The sequence below is a fragment of the Rhipicephalus microplus genome, chromosome 5 (assembly GCF_043290135.1).
Source record: "Rhipicephalus microplus isolate Deutch F79 chromosome 5, USDA_Rmic, whole genome shotgun sequence".
Classification (NCBI taxonomy): Eukaryota; Metazoa; Arthropoda; class Arachnida; order Ixodida; family Ixodidae; genus Rhipicephalus; species Rhipicephalus microplus.
The window spans coordinates 164,178,611-164,193,401 of record NC_134704.1 but is presented as its reverse complement, the minus strand read 5'-3'; the positions used below and the strand labels follow the sequence as shown (position 1 = coordinate 164,193,401).

The 14,791-nt window shown below is 45.5% G+C and overlaps 7 non-coding genes across 7 annotated transcripts; all 7 read left to right on the top strand.

Annotated features, from left to right (window-relative positions):
* The first annotated feature begins 1,556 nt into the window (after positions 1 to 1,556).
* Positions 1,557 to 1,628, top strand: TRNAW-CCA (transfer RNA tryptophan (anticodon CCA)). Its single transcript has one exon. It is a non-coding gene; the product is annotated as a tRNA-Trp (tRNA).
* A 769-nt stretch (positions 1,629 to 2,397) lies between these two features.
* On the top strand, positions 2,398 to 2,469 carry TRNAW-CCA (transfer RNA tryptophan (anticodon CCA)). Its single transcript has one exon. It is a non-coding gene; the product is annotated as a tRNA-Trp (tRNA).
* A 1,406-nt stretch (positions 2,470 to 3,875) lies between these two features.
* Positions 3,876 to 3,948, top strand: TRNAW-CCA (transfer RNA tryptophan (anticodon CCA)). The gene has a single exon. It is a non-coding gene; the product is annotated as a tRNA-Trp (tRNA).
* Positions 3,949 to 5,989: 2,041 nt separating this feature from the next.
* TRNAW-CCA (transfer RNA tryptophan (anticodon CCA)) lies at positions 5,990 to 6,061 on the top strand. Its single transcript has one exon. It is a non-coding gene; the product is annotated as a tRNA-Trp (tRNA).
* A 2,246-nt stretch (positions 6,062 to 8,307) lies between these two features.
* On the top strand, positions 8,308 to 8,379 carry TRNAW-CCA (transfer RNA tryptophan (anticodon CCA)). Its single transcript has one exon. It is a non-coding gene; the product is annotated as a tRNA-Trp (tRNA).
* A 555-nt stretch (positions 8,380 to 8,934) lies between these two features.
* Positions 8,935 to 9,006, top strand: TRNAW-CCA (transfer RNA tryptophan (anticodon CCA)). The gene has a single exon. It is a non-coding gene; the product is annotated as a tRNA-Trp (tRNA).
* Positions 9,007 to 12,737: 3,731 nt separating this feature from the next.
* TRNAW-CCA (transfer RNA tryptophan (anticodon CCA)) lies at positions 12,738 to 12,809 on the top strand. The gene has a single exon. It is a non-coding gene; the product is annotated as a tRNA-Trp (tRNA).
* The last annotated feature ends 1,982 nt before the right edge of the window (positions 12,810 to 14,791 follow it).

Sequence of the window (14,791 nt, the reverse complement as noted above, 5' to 3'; positions counted from 1 at the left end):
TGTCTCTTTACCTGTGCTTCATCGACAGAAGGCCGAGCAAATCATGCTACCGCGTGTGTGCGAACGACTACCCTAAGCGGATTCGATGGCGACACGGTAGCACGTCTGACTCCCGATCAGAAGGTTGCGTGTTCGAATCACGTCCGGGTAAAAGTCTCTCTTTATTATTTTTATCTATCTGTCTATCTACTTATTTGTCTGTCTACAATGACTCTTCTCTTTAGCTTTGCTTCCTCGACAGAAGGCCGAGCAAAACATGCTACCACGTGTGTGCGAACGGCCACCCTAAACGGACTCAGTGGCGACATGTTAGCATGTCTGACTACAGATCAAAAGGTTGCGAGCTTGAATCACGTCTGGATCAAATTTCCTTTTTTCTTATTTTCATCATTCTGTCTATCTACTTATTTGTCTGTCTACAATGACTTGTCTCTATACCTGTGCTTCATCGACAGAAGGCCGAAAAAACATGCTACCACGTGTTTGCGAACGGCTACCCTAAGCGGACTCGGTGGCGCAACGGTAACGCGTGTGACTCCAGATTAGAAGGTTGCGTATTCGAATCACGTCCGGGTCAAGTTCTCTTTTTAATATTTTCATCTGTCTATCTACTTATTTGTCTGTCTACAAGTACTCTTCTCTTTAGCTGTGCTTCCTCGACAGAAGGCCGAGCAAAGCATGCTACCACGTGTGTGCGAACGGCCACCCTAAACGGACTCGGTGGCGACATGTTAGCATGTCTGACTCCAGATCAGAAGGTTGCGAGTATGAATCACGTTTGAATCAAATTTCCTTTTTTCTTATTTTCATCAATCTGTCTATCTACTTATTTGTCTGTCTACAATGACTTGTCTCTTTACCTGTGCTTCATCGACAGAAAGCCGAGAAAACATGCTACCACGTGTGTGCGAACGGCTACCCTAAGCGGACTCGGTGGCGACCCGGTAGGACGTCTGACTCCAGATCAGTAGGTTAAATGTTCGAAACACGTCCGGGTCAAATTTTCTTTTTATTATTTTCATCTATCTCTCTATCTACTTATTTGTCTGTCTAAAATGACTTGTCCCTTTACCTGTGCTTCATCGACAGAAGGGCGAGCAAAACATGCTACCACGTGTGTGCGAATGGTTACCTAAAGGACTCGGTGGCGACACGGTAGCACGTCTGACTCCAGATCAGAAGGCTGCGTGTTCGAATCAAGTCCGGGTCAAATTCTTTTTTTTATTATTTTCATCTGTCTATTTACTTATTTGTCTGTCTACAATGACTTGTCTCTTTACCTGTGCTTCATCGACAGAGGCCGAGCAAAACATGCTACCGCGTGTGTGCGAACGGCTACAATACGTGTACTGGGTGGCGATACGGTAGCACGTCTGACTCCAGATCACAAGGTTGCGTGTTCGAATCACGTCCGGGTCAATTCCTCTTTTTTACTATTTTCATCTATCTGTCTACTTATCTGTATGTATACAATGACTTGTCTCTTTACCTGTGCTTCATGGACAGAAGGCCGAAAAAACATGCTACCACGTGTTTGCGAACGGCTACCCTAAGCGGACTCGGTGGCGCAACGGTAACGCGTCTGACTCCAGATTAGAAGGTTGCGTATTCGAATCACGTCCGGGTCAAGTTCTCTTTTTATTATTTTCATCTGTCTATCTACTTATTTGTCTGTCTACAAGTACTCTTCTCTTTAGCTGTGCTTCAACGACAGAAGGCCGAGCAAAGCATGCTACCACGTGTGTGCGAACGGCCACCCTAAACGGACTCGGTGGCGCATCGGTAGCGCGTCTGACTCCAAATCAGTAGGTTAAATGTTCGAATCACGTCGGGGTCAAATTCTCTTTTTATTGTTTTCAACTATCTGTCTACTTATTTGTCTGTCTACAATGACTTCTCTCTTTACCTATGCTTCATCGACAGAAGGCCGAGCAATACATGCTACTGCGTGTGTGCGAACGGCTACACTAAGTCAACTCGGTGGCGGCCCGGTAGAACGTCTGACTCCAGATCAGTAGGTTAAATGTTCGAAACACGTCCGGGTCAAATTCTCTTTCTTAATATTTTCATCTGTCTATCTACTTATTTGTCTGTCTACAATGACTCTTCTCTTTAGGTGTGCTTCATGGACAGAAGGCCGAGCAAAACATGCTACCGCGTGTGTGCGAACGGCTACACTAAGTGTACTGGGTGGCGATTCGGTAGCACGTCTGACTCCAGATCAGAAGGTTGCGAGTATGAATCACGTCTGGATCAAATTTCCTTTTTTCTTATTTTCATCAATCTGTCTATCTACTTATTTGTCTGTCTACAATGACTTGTCTCTTTACCTGTGCTTCATCGACAGAAGGCGGAGAAAACATGCTACCACGTGTGTGCGAACGGCTACCCTAAGCGGACTCGGTGGCGCATCGGTAGCGCGTCTGACTCCAAATCAGAAGGTTGCGTGTTCGAATCACGTCGGGGTCAAATTCTCTTTTTCATTGTTTTCAACAATCTGTCTACTTATTTGTCTGTCTATAATGACTTCCCTGTTAACCTATGCTTCATCGACAGAAGGCTGAGCAAACATGCAACTGCGTGTGTGCGCACGGCTACACTAAGTCAACTCGGTGGCAACCAGGTAGGACGTCTGCCTCCAGATCAGAAGGTTGCGTGTTCGAATCACGTCGAGGTGAAGTTCTCTCTTTTGTTATTTTCATCTATCTGTCTATCTACTTATTTGTCTGTCTACAATGACTTGTCTCTTTACCTGTGCTTCATCGACAGAAGGCCGGGCAAAACATGCTACCACGTGTGTGCGAACGGCTGCCCTGAGCGGACTCGGAGGTGCAACGGAAGCGCGTCTGAGTCCAGATCAGTAGGTTAAATGTTCGAATCACGTCGGGGTCAAATTCTCTTTTCATTGTTTTCAACTATCTGTCTACTTATTTGTCTGTCTACAATGACTTCTCTCTTTACCTATGCTTCATCGACAGAAGGCCGAGCAATACATGCTACTGCGTGTGTGCGAACGGCTACACTAAGTCAACTCGGTGGCGACCCGGTAGCACGTCTGACTCCAGATCACAAGGTTGCGTGTTCGAATCACGTCCGGGTCAAAGCCTCTTTTTTATTATTTTCATCTATCTGTCTATCTACTTATCTGTATGTATACAATGACTTGTCTCTACCTGTGCTTCATCGACAGAAGGCCGAGCAAAACATGCTACCACGTGTGTGTGAATGGTTGCCCAACGGACTCGGTGGCGACACGGTAGCACGTCTGACTCCAGATCTGAAGGTTGCGTGTTCGAATCACGTCCGGGTCAAATTCTCTTTTTTATTATTTTCATCTATTTATCTTTTTATTTGTCTGTCTACGATGACTTCTCTCTTTACCTGTGCTTCATCGACAGAAGGCTGAGCGAAACATGCTACCGCGTGTGTACGAACGGCTTCACTAAGTGGACTCGGTGGCGACACGGTTGCACGTCTGACACCAGATCAAAAGGTTGCGTGTTCGAATCACGTCCGGGTAAAAGTCTCTTTTTATTATTTTCATCTATCTGTCTATCTACTTATTTTTCTGTCTACAAGTACTCTTCTCTTTAGCTGTGCTTCCTCGACAGAAGGCCGAGCAAAGCATGCCACCACGTGTGTGCGAACGGCCACCCTAAACGGACTCGGTGGCGACATGTTAGCATGTCTGACTCCAGATCAGAAGGTTGCGAGTATGAATCACGTCTGCATCAAATTTCCTTTTTTCCCTTTTTTCATCAATCTGTCTATCAACTTATTTGTCTGTCTACAATGACTTGTCTCTTTCCCTGTGCTTCATCGACAGAAGGCCGAGAAAACATGCTACCACGTGTGTGCGAACGGCTACACTAAGCGGACTCGGTGGCGCATCGGTAGCGCGTCTGACTCCAGATCAGAAGGTTGCGTGTTCGAATCACGTCGGGGCCAAATTCTCTTTTTCATTGTTTTCAACTATCTGTCTACTTATTTGTCTGTCTACAATGACTTCCCTTCTAACATATGCTTCATCGACAGAAGGCCGAGATACATGCTACTGCGTGTGTGCGCACGGCTACACTAAGTCAACTCGGTGGCGACTCGGTAGGACGTCTGACTCCAGATCAGTAGGTTAAATGTTCGAAACACGTCCGGGTCAAATTTTCTTTTTATTATTTTCATCTACCTGTCTATCTACTTATTTGTCTGTCTAAAATGACTTGTCCCTTTACCTGTGCTTCATCGACATAAGGCCGTGTAAAACATGCTACCACGTGTGTGTGAATGGCTACCCTAAGCGGACTCGGTGGCGCAACTTTAGCACGTCTGACTCCAGATCAGAAGGTTGCGTGTTCTAATCACGTCCGCGTCAAATTCTCTTTTTAGTAATTTCATCTATCTGTCTATCTACTTATTTGTCTATCTGCAATGACTTGTCCCTTTACCTGTGCTTCATCGACATGAGGCCGAGCAAAACATGCTACAGCGTGTGTGCGAACAATTACTCTAAGCGGACTCAGTGGCGCAACATTAGCACGTCTGACTCCAGATCAGAAGGTTGCGTGTTCGAATGAAGTCCGGGTCAAATTCTTTTTTTTATTATTTTCATCTGTCTATTCACTCATTTGTCTGTCTACAATGACTTGTCTCTTTACCTGTGCTTCATCGACATAAGGCCGTGCAAAACATGCTACCACGTGTGGGTGAACGGCTACCCTAAGCGGACTCGGTGGCGCAACTTTAGCACGTCTGACTCCAGATCAGAAGGTTGCGTGTTCTAATCACGTCCGCGTCAAATTCTCTTTTTAGTAATTTCATCTATCTGTCTATCTACTTATTTGTCTATCTGCAATGACTTGTCCCTTTACCTGTGCTTCATCGACATGAGGCCGAGCAAAACATGCTACAGCGTGTGTGCGAACAATTACTCTAAGCGGACTCAGTGGCGCAACTTTAGCACGTCTGACTCCAGATCAGAAGGTTGCGTGTTCGAATCAAGTCCGGGTCAAATTCTTTTTTTTATTATTTTCATCTGTCTATCCACTTATTTGTCTGTCTACAACGACTTGTTTCTTTACCTGTGCTTCATCGATAGAAGGCTGAGCAAAACATGCTACCACGTGTGTGCGAACGGCTACCCTAAGTGGACTCGGTGGCGAACTGTTAGCGCCTCCGACTCCAGATCAGAAGGTTACGTGTTCGTATCGCGTCCGGGTCAAATTCTCTTTTTATTGTTTTCAACTATCTGTCTACTTATTTGTCTGTCTAGAATGACTTCTCTCTTTACCTATGCTTCATCGACAGAAGGCCGAGCAATACATGCTACTGCGTGTGTGCGAACGGCTACACTAAGTCAACTCGGTGGCGACCCGGTAGGACGTCTGACTCCAGATCAGTAGGTTAAATGTTCGAAACACGTCCGGGTCAAATTCTCTTTCTTAATATTTTCATCTGTCTATCTACTTATTTGTCTGTCTACAATGACTTGTCTTTTTACCTGTGCTGCATCGACAGAAGGCCGAGCAAAACATGCTACTGCGTGTGTGCGAACAGCTACACAAAGCTTACTCGGTGGTGACACAGTAGCACGTCTGACTCCAGATCAGAAGGTTGCGGGTTCGAATCACGTTCGGGTCAAGTTCTCTTTTTTACAATTTTCATCTATCTGTCTATCTACTTATTTGTCTGTCTACAATGACTCTTCTCTTTAGGTGTGCTTCATCGACAGAAGGCCGAGCAAAACATGCTACCGCGTGTGTGCGAACGGCTACACTAAGTGTACTGGGTGGCGATTCGGTAGCACGTCTGACTCCAGATCACAAGGTTGCGTGTTCGAATCACGTCCGGGTCAAATCCTCTTTTTTATTATTTTCATCTATCTGTCTATCTACTTATCTGTATGTATACAATGACTTGTCTCTTTACCTGTGCTTCATCGACAGAAGGCCGAGAAAACATGCTACCACGTGTGTGCGAACGGCTACCCTAAGCGGACTCGGTGGCGCATCGGTAGCGCGTCTGACTCCAGATCAGAAGGTTGCGTGTTCGAATCACGTCGGGGTCGAATTCTCTTTTTCATTGTTTTCAACTATCTGTCTACTTATTTGTCTGTCTACAATGACTTCTCTCTTTACCTATACTTCATCGACAGAAGGCCGAGCAAAACATGCTACCGCGTGTGTGCGAACGGCTACACCAAGTGGACTCGGTGGCGACACGGTAGCACATCCTACTCCAGATCAGAGGGTTGCGTTTTCGAATCACGTCCGTGTTATTTTCTTTTTTATTATTTTCATCTATCTGTCTATCTACTTATTTGTCTGTCTACAACGACTTGTCTCTTTACCTGTGCTTCATCGATAGAAGGCCAAGCAAAACATGCTACCACGTGTGTGCGAACGGCTACCCTAAGTGGACTCGGTGGCAAACTGTTAGCGCGTCCGACTCCAGATCAGAAGGTTGCGTGTTCGAATCGCGTGCGGGTCAAATTCTCTTTCTTAATATTTTCATCTGTCTATCTACTTATTTGTCTGTCTACAATGACTTGTCTCTTTACCAGTGCTACATGGACAGAAGGCCGAGCAAAACATGCTACCGCGTGTGTGCGTACGGCTACACTAAGTGGACTCGGTGGCAACCCGGTAGCACGTCTGACTCCAGATCAGAAGGTTGCGTGTTCGAATCATGTCCGGGTCAAGCTCTCTTTTTATTATTTTCATCTGTCTATCTACTTATTTGTCTGTCTACAATGACATGTCTCTTTACCTGTGCTTCATCGACAGAAGGCCGAGCAAATCATGCTACCGCGTGTGTGCGAACGACTACCCTAAGCGGATTCGATGGCGACACGGTAGCACGTCTGACTCCCGATCAGAAGGTTGCGTGTTCGAATCACGTCCGGGTAAAAGTCTCTCTTTATTATTTTTATCTATCTGTCTATCTACTTATTTGTCTGTCTACAATGACTCTTCTCTTTAGCTGTGCTTCCTCGACAGAAGGCCGAGCAAAACATGCTACCACGTGTGTGCGAACGGCCACCCTAAACGGACTCAGTGGCGACATGTTAGCATGTCTGACTACAGATCAGAAGGTTGCGAGCTTGAATCACGTCTGGATCAAATTTCCTTTTTTCTTATTTTCATCATTCTGTCTATCTACTTATTTGTCTGTCTACAATGACTTGTCTCTATACCTGTGCTTCATCGACAGAAGGCCGAAAAAACATGCTACCACGTGTTTGCGAACGGCTACCCTAAGCGGACTCGGTGGCGCAACGGTAACGCGTGTGACTCCAGATTAGAAGGTTGCGTATTCGAATCACGTCCGGGTCAAGTTCTCTTTTTATTATTTTCATCTGTCTATCTACTTATTTGTCTGTCTACAAGTACTCTTCTCTTTAGCTGTGCTTCCTCGACAGAAGGCCGAGCAAAGCATGCTACCACGTGTGTGCGAACGGCCACCCTAAACGGACTCGGTGGCGACATGTTAGCATGTCTGACTCCAGATCAGAAGGTTGCGAGTATGAATCACGTTTGAATCAAATTTCCTTTTTTCTTATTTTCATCAATCTGTCTATCTACTTATTTGTCTGTCTACAATGACTTGTCTCTTTACCTGTGCTTCATCGACAGAAAGCCGAGAAAACATGCTACCACGTGTGTGCGAACGGCTACCCTAAGCGGACTCGGTGGCGACCCGGTAGGACGTCTGACTCCAGATCAGTAGGTTAAATGTTCGAAACACGTCCGGGTCAAATTTTCATTTTATTATTTTCATCTATCTCTCTATCTACTTATTTGTCTGTCTAAAATGACTTGTCCCTTTACCTGTGCTTCATCGACAGAAGGGCGAGCAAAACATGCTACCACGTGTGTGCGAATGGTTACCTAAAGGACTCGGTGGCGACACGGTAGCACGTCTGACTCCAGATCAGAAGGCTGCGTGTTCGAATCAAGTCCGGGTCAAATTCTTTTTTTTATTATTTTCATCTGTCTATTTACTTATTTGTCTGTCTACAATGACTTGTCTCTTTACCTGTGCTTCATCGACAGAGGCCGAGCAAAACATGCTACCGCGTGTGTGCGAACGGCTACAATACGTGTACTGGGTGGCGATACGGTAGCACGTCTGACTCCAGATCACAAGGTTGCGTGTTCGAATCACGTCCGGGTCAATTCCTCTTTTTTACTATTTTCATCTATCTGTCTACTTATCTGTATGTATACAATGACTTGTCTCTTTACCTGTGCTTCATGGACAGAAGGCCGAAAAAACATGCTACCACGTGTTTGCGAACGGCTACCCTAAGCGGACTCGGTGGCGCAACGGTAACGCGTCTGACTCCAGATTAGAAGGTTGCGTATTCGAATCACGTCCGAGTCAAGTTCTCTTTTTATTATTTTCATCTGTCTATCTACTTATTTGTCTGTCTACAAGTACTCTTCTCTTTAGCTGTGCTTCAACGACAGAAGGCCGAGCAAAGCATGCTACCACGTGTGTGCGAACGGCCACCCTAAACGGACTCGGTGGCGCATCGGTAGCGCGTCTGACTCCAAATCAGTAGGTTAAATGTTCGAATCACGTCGGGGTCAAATTCTCTTTTTATTGTTTTCAACTATCTGTCTACTTATTTGTCTGTCTACAATGACTTCTCTCTTTACCTATGCTTCATCGACAGAAGGCCGAGCAATACATGCTACTGCGTGTGTGCGAACGGCTACACTAAGTCAACTCGGTGGCGACCCGGTAGGACGTCTGACTCCAGATCAGTAGGTCAAATGTTCGAAACACGTCCGGGTCAAATTCTCTTTCTTAATATTTTCATCTGTCTATCTACTTATTTGTCTGTCTACAATGACTTGTCTCTTTACCTGTGCTTCATCGACAGAAGGCGGAGAAAACATGCTACCACGTGTGTGCGAACGGCTACCCTAAGCGGACTCGGTGGCGCATCGGTAGCGCGTCTGACTCCAAATCAGAAGGTTGCGTGTTCGAATCACGTCGGGGTCAAATTCTCTTTTTCATTGTTTTCAACTATCTGTCTACTTATTTGTCTGTCTATAATGACTTCCCTCTTAACCTATGCTTCATCGACAGAAGGCCGAGCAAACATGCAACTGCGTGTGTGCGCACGGCTACACTAAGTCAACTCGGTGGCAACCAGGTAGGACGTCTGCCTCCAGATCAGAAGGTTGCGTGTTCGAATCACGTCGAGGTGAAGTTCTCTCTTTTGTTATTTTCATCTATCTGTCTATCTACTTATTTGTCTGTCTACAATGACTTGTCTCTTTACCTGTGCTTCATCGACAGAAGGCCGGGCAAAACATGCTACCACGTGTGTGCGAACGGCTGCCCTGAGCGGACTCGGAGGTGCAACGGAAGCGCGTCTGAGTCCAGATCAGTAGGTTAAATGTTCGAATCACGTCGGGGTCAAATTCTCTTTTCATTGTTTTCAACTATCTGTCTACTTATTTGTCTGTCTACAATGACTTCTCTCTTTACCTATGCTTCATCGACAGAAGGCCGAGCAATACATGCTACTGCGTGTGTGCGAACGGCTACACTAAGTCAACTCGGTGGCGACCCGGTAGGACGTCTGACTCCAGATCAGTAGGTTAAATGTTCGAAACACGTCCGGGTCAAATTTTCTTTTTATTATTTTCATCTATCTGTCTATCTACTTATTTGTCTGTCTAAAATGACTTGTCCCTTTACCTGTGCTTCATCGACATAAGGCCGTGCAAAACATGCTACCACGTGTGTGTGAACGGCTACCCTAAGCGGACTTGGTGGCGCAACTTTAGCACGTCTGACTCCAGATCAGAAGGTTGCGTGTTCGAATCAAGCTCGGGTCAAATTCTTTTTTTTATTATTTTCATCTGTCTATTCACTTATTTGTCTGTCTAAAATGACTTGTCTCTTTACCTGTGCTTCATCGACCGAGGCCGAGCAAAACATGCTACCGCGTGTGTGCGAACGGCTACACTAAGTGTACTGGGTGGCGATACGGTAGCACGTCTGACTCCAGATCACAAGGTTGCGTGTTCGAATCACGTCCGGGTCAAAGCCTCTTTTTTATTATTTCCATCTATCTGTCTATCTACTTATCTGTATGTATACAATGACTTGTCTCTTTACCTGTGCTTCATCGACAGAAGGCCGAGCAAAACATGCTACCACGTGTGTGTGAATGGTTGCCCAACAGACTCGGTGGCGACACGGTAGCACGTCTGACTCCAGATCTGAAGGTTGCGTGTTCGAATCACGTCCGGGTCAAATTCTCTTTTTTATTATTTTCATCTATTTATCTTTTTATTTGTCTGTCTACGATGACTTCTCTCTTTACCTGTGCTTCATCGACAGAAGGCTGAGCGAAACATGCTACCGCGTGTGTACGAACGGCTTCACTAAGTGGACTCGGTGGCGACACGGTTGCACGTCTGACACCAGATCAAAAGGTTGCGTGTTCGAATCACGTCCGGGTAAAAGTCTCTTTTTATTATTTTCATCTATCTGTCTATCTACTTATTTTTCTGTCTACAAGTACTCTTCTCTTTAGCTGTGCTTCCTCGACAGAAGGCCGAGCAAAGCATGCCACCACGTGTGTGCGAACGGCCACCCTAAACGGACTCGGTGGCGACATGTTAGCATGTCTGACTCCAGATCAGAAGGTTGCTAGTATGAATCACGTCTGGATCAAATTTCCTTTTTTCCCTTTTTTCATCAATCTGTCTATCAACTTATTTGTCTGTCTACAATGACTTGTCTCTTTCCCTGTGCTTCATCGACAGAAGGCCGAGAAAACATGCTACCACGTGTGTGCGAACGGCTACCCTAAGCGGACTCGGAGGTGCAACGGAAGCGCGTCTGAGTCCAGATCAGTATGTTAAATGTTCGAATCACGTCGGGGTCAAACTCTCTTTTTATTGTTTTCAACTAACTGTCTACTTATTTGTCTGTCTACAATGACTTCTCTCTTTACCTATGCTTCATCGACAGAAGGCCGAGCAATACATGCTACTACGTGTGTGCGAACGGCTACACTAATTCAACTCGGTGGCGACTCGGTAGGACGTCTGACTCCAGATCAGTAGGTTAAATGTTCGAAACACGTCCGGGTCAAATTTTCTTTTTATTATTTTCATCTACCTGTCTATCTACTTATTTGTCTGTCTAAAATGACTTGTCCCTTTACCTGTGCTTCATCGACATAAGGCCGTGTAAAACATGCTACCACGTGTGTGTGAATGGCTACCCTAAGCGGACTTGGTGGTGCAACTTTAGCACGTCTGACTCCAGATCAGAAGGTTGCGTGTTCGAATGAAGTCCGGGTCAAATTCTTTTTTTTATTATTTTCATCTGTCTATTCACTTATTTGTCTGTCTACAATGACTTGTCTCTTTACCTGTGCTTCATCGACATAAGGCCGTGAAAAACATGCTACCACGTGTGGGTGAACGGCTACCCTAAGCGGACTCGGTGGCGCAACTTTAGCACGTCTGACTCCAGATCAGAAGGTTGCGTGTTCTAATCACGTCCGCGTCAAATTCTCTTTTTAGTAATTTCATCTATCTGTCTATCTACTTATTTGTCTATCTGCAATGACTTGTCCCTTTACCTGTGCTTCATCGACATGAGGCCGAGCAAAACATGCTACAGCGTGTGTGCGAACAATTACTCTAAGCGGACTCAGTGGCGCAACTTTAGCACGTCTGACTCCAGATCAGAAGGTTGCGTGTTCGAATCAAGTCCGGGTCAAATTCTTTTTTTTATTATTTTCATCTGTCTATCCACTTATTTGTCTGTCTACAACGACTTGTTTCTTTACCTGTGCTTCATCGATAGAAGGCTGAGCAAAACATGCTACCACGTGTGTGCGAACGGCTACCCTAAGTGGACTCGGTGGCGAACTGTTAGCGCCTCCGACTCCAGATCAGAAGGTTACGTGTTCGTATCGCGTCCGGGTCAAATTCTCTTTTTATTGTTTTCAACTATCTGTCTACTTATTTGTCTGTCTAGAATGACTTCTCTCTTTACCTATGCTTCATCGACAGAAGGCCGAGCAATACATGCTACTGCGTGTGTGCGAACGGCTACACTAAGTCAACTCGGTGGCGACCCGGTAGGACGTCTGACTCCAGATCAGTAGGTTAAATGTTCGAAACACGTCCGGGTCAAATTCTCTTTCTTAATATTTTCATCTGTCTATCTACTTATTTGTCTGTCTACAATGACTTGTCTTTTTACCTGTGCTGCATCGACAGAAGGCCGAGAAAACATGCTACTGCGTGTGTGCGAACAGCTACACAAAGCTTACTCGGTGGTGACACAGTAGCACGTCTGACTCCAGATCAGAAGGTTGCGGGTTCGAATCACGTTCGGGTCAAGTTCTCTTTTTTACAATTTTCATCTATCTGTCTATCTACTTATTTGTCTGTCTACAATGACTCTTCTCTTTAGGTGTGCTTCATCGACAGAAGGCCGAGCAAAACAAGCTACCGCGTGTGTGCGAACGGCTACACTAAGTGTACTGGGTGGCGATTCGGTAGCACGTCTGACTCCAGATCACAAGGTTGCGTGTTCGAATCACGTCCGGGTCAAATCCTCTTTTTTATTATTTTCATCTATCTGTCTATCTACTTATCTGTATGTATACAATGACTTGTCTCTTTACCTGTGCTTCATCGACAGAAGGCCGAGAAAACATGCTACCACGTGTGTGCGAACGGCTACCCTAAGCGGACTCGGTGGCGCATCGGTAGCGCGTCTGACTCCAGATCAGAAGGTTGCGTGTTCGAATCACGTCGGGGTCAAATTCTCTTTTTCATTGTTTTCAACTATCTGTCTACTTATTTGTCTGTCTACAATGACTTCTCTCTTTACCTATGCTTCATCGACAGAAGGCCGAGCAGTACATGCTACTGCGTGTGTGCGAACGGCTACACTAAGTCAACTCGGTGGCGACCCGGTAGGACGTCTGACTCCAGATCAGTAGGTTAAATGTTCGAAACACGTCCGGGTCAATTTTTCTTTTTAATATTTTCATCTATCTGTCTATCTACCTATTTGTCTGTCTAAAATGACTTGTCCCTTTACCTGTGCTTCATCGACATAAGGCTGTGCAAAACATGCTACCACGTGTGTGCAAACGGCCACCCTAAACGGACTCGGTGGCGACATGTTAGCATGTCTGACTACAGATCAGAAGGTTGCGAGCTTGAATCACGTCTGGATCAAATTTCCTTTTTTTTATTATTTTCATCTGTCTATTCACTTATTTGTCTGTCTAAAATGACTTGTCTCTTTACCTGTGCTTCATCGACAGAGGCCGAGCAAAACATGCTACCGCGTGTGTGCGAACGGCTACACTAAGTGTACTGGGTGGCGATACGGTAGCACGTCTGACTCCAGATCACAAGGTATCGTGTTCGAATCACGTCCGGGTCAAAGCCTCTTTTTTATTATTTTCATCTATCTGTCTATCTACTTATCTGTATGTATACAATGACTTGTCTCTTTACCTGTCCTTCATCGACAGAAGGCCAACATGCTACCACGTGTGTGCGAATGGGTACCTAACGGACTCGGTGGCGACACGGTAGCACGTCTGACTCCAGATCAGAAGGTTGCGTGTTCGAATCACGTCCAGGTATATTCTCTTTTTTATTATTTTCATCTATTTATCTTTTTATTTGTCTGTCTACGATGACTTGTCTCTTTACCTGTGCTTCATCGACAGAAGGCCGAGCGAAACATGCTACCGCGTGTGTACGAACGGCTTCACTAAGTGGACTCCGTGGCGACACGGTAGCACGTCTGACTCCAGATCAGATGGTTGCGTGTTCGAATCACGTCCGGGTCAAATTCTCTTTTTTATTATTTTCATCTTTTTATCTTTTTATTTGTCTGTCTACGATGACTTGTCTCTTTACCTGTGCTTCATCGACCGAAGGCCGAACGAAACATGCTACCGCGTGTGTACGAACGGCTTCACTAAGTGGACTCGGTGGCGACACGGTAGCACGTCTGACTCCCGATCAGAAGGTTGCGTGTTCGAATCACGTCCGGGTCAAATTCTCTTTTTTATTATTTTCATCTATTTGTCTATCTACCTATTTGTCTGCCTACACTGACTTGTCTCGTTACCTGTGCTTCATCGAGAGAAGGCCGAGCAAATCATGCTACCACGTGTGTGCGAACGGCTACCCTAAACGGACGCTGTGGCGACACGGTAGCACGTCTGACTCCAGATCAGAAGGTTGCGAGTTTGAATCACGTCCGGGTCAAATTCGCTTATTTATTATTTTCATCTATCTGTGTATCTACTTATTTGTCTGTCTACAAAGACTTGTCTCTTTACCTGTGCTTCATCGACAGAAGGCCGAGCAAATCATGCTACCGCGTGTGTGCGAACGGCTACCCTAAGCGAATGCGATGGCGACACGGTAGCACGTCTGACTCCAGATCAGAAGGTTGCGTGTTCGAATCACGTCCGGGTAAAAGTCTCTTTTTATTATTTTCATCTATCTGTCTATCTACTTATTTGTCTGTCTACAATGACTCTTCTCTTTAGCTGTGCTTCCTCGACAGAAGGCCAAGCAAAACATGCTACCACGTGTGTGCGAACGGCCACAATAAACGGACTCGGTGGCGACATGTTAGCATGTCTGACTACAGATCAGAAGGTTGCGAGTTTGAATCACGTCTGGATCAAATTTCCTTTTTTCTTATTTTCATCAATCTGTCTATCTACTTATTTGTCTGTCTACAATGACTTGTCTCTTTAACTGTGCTT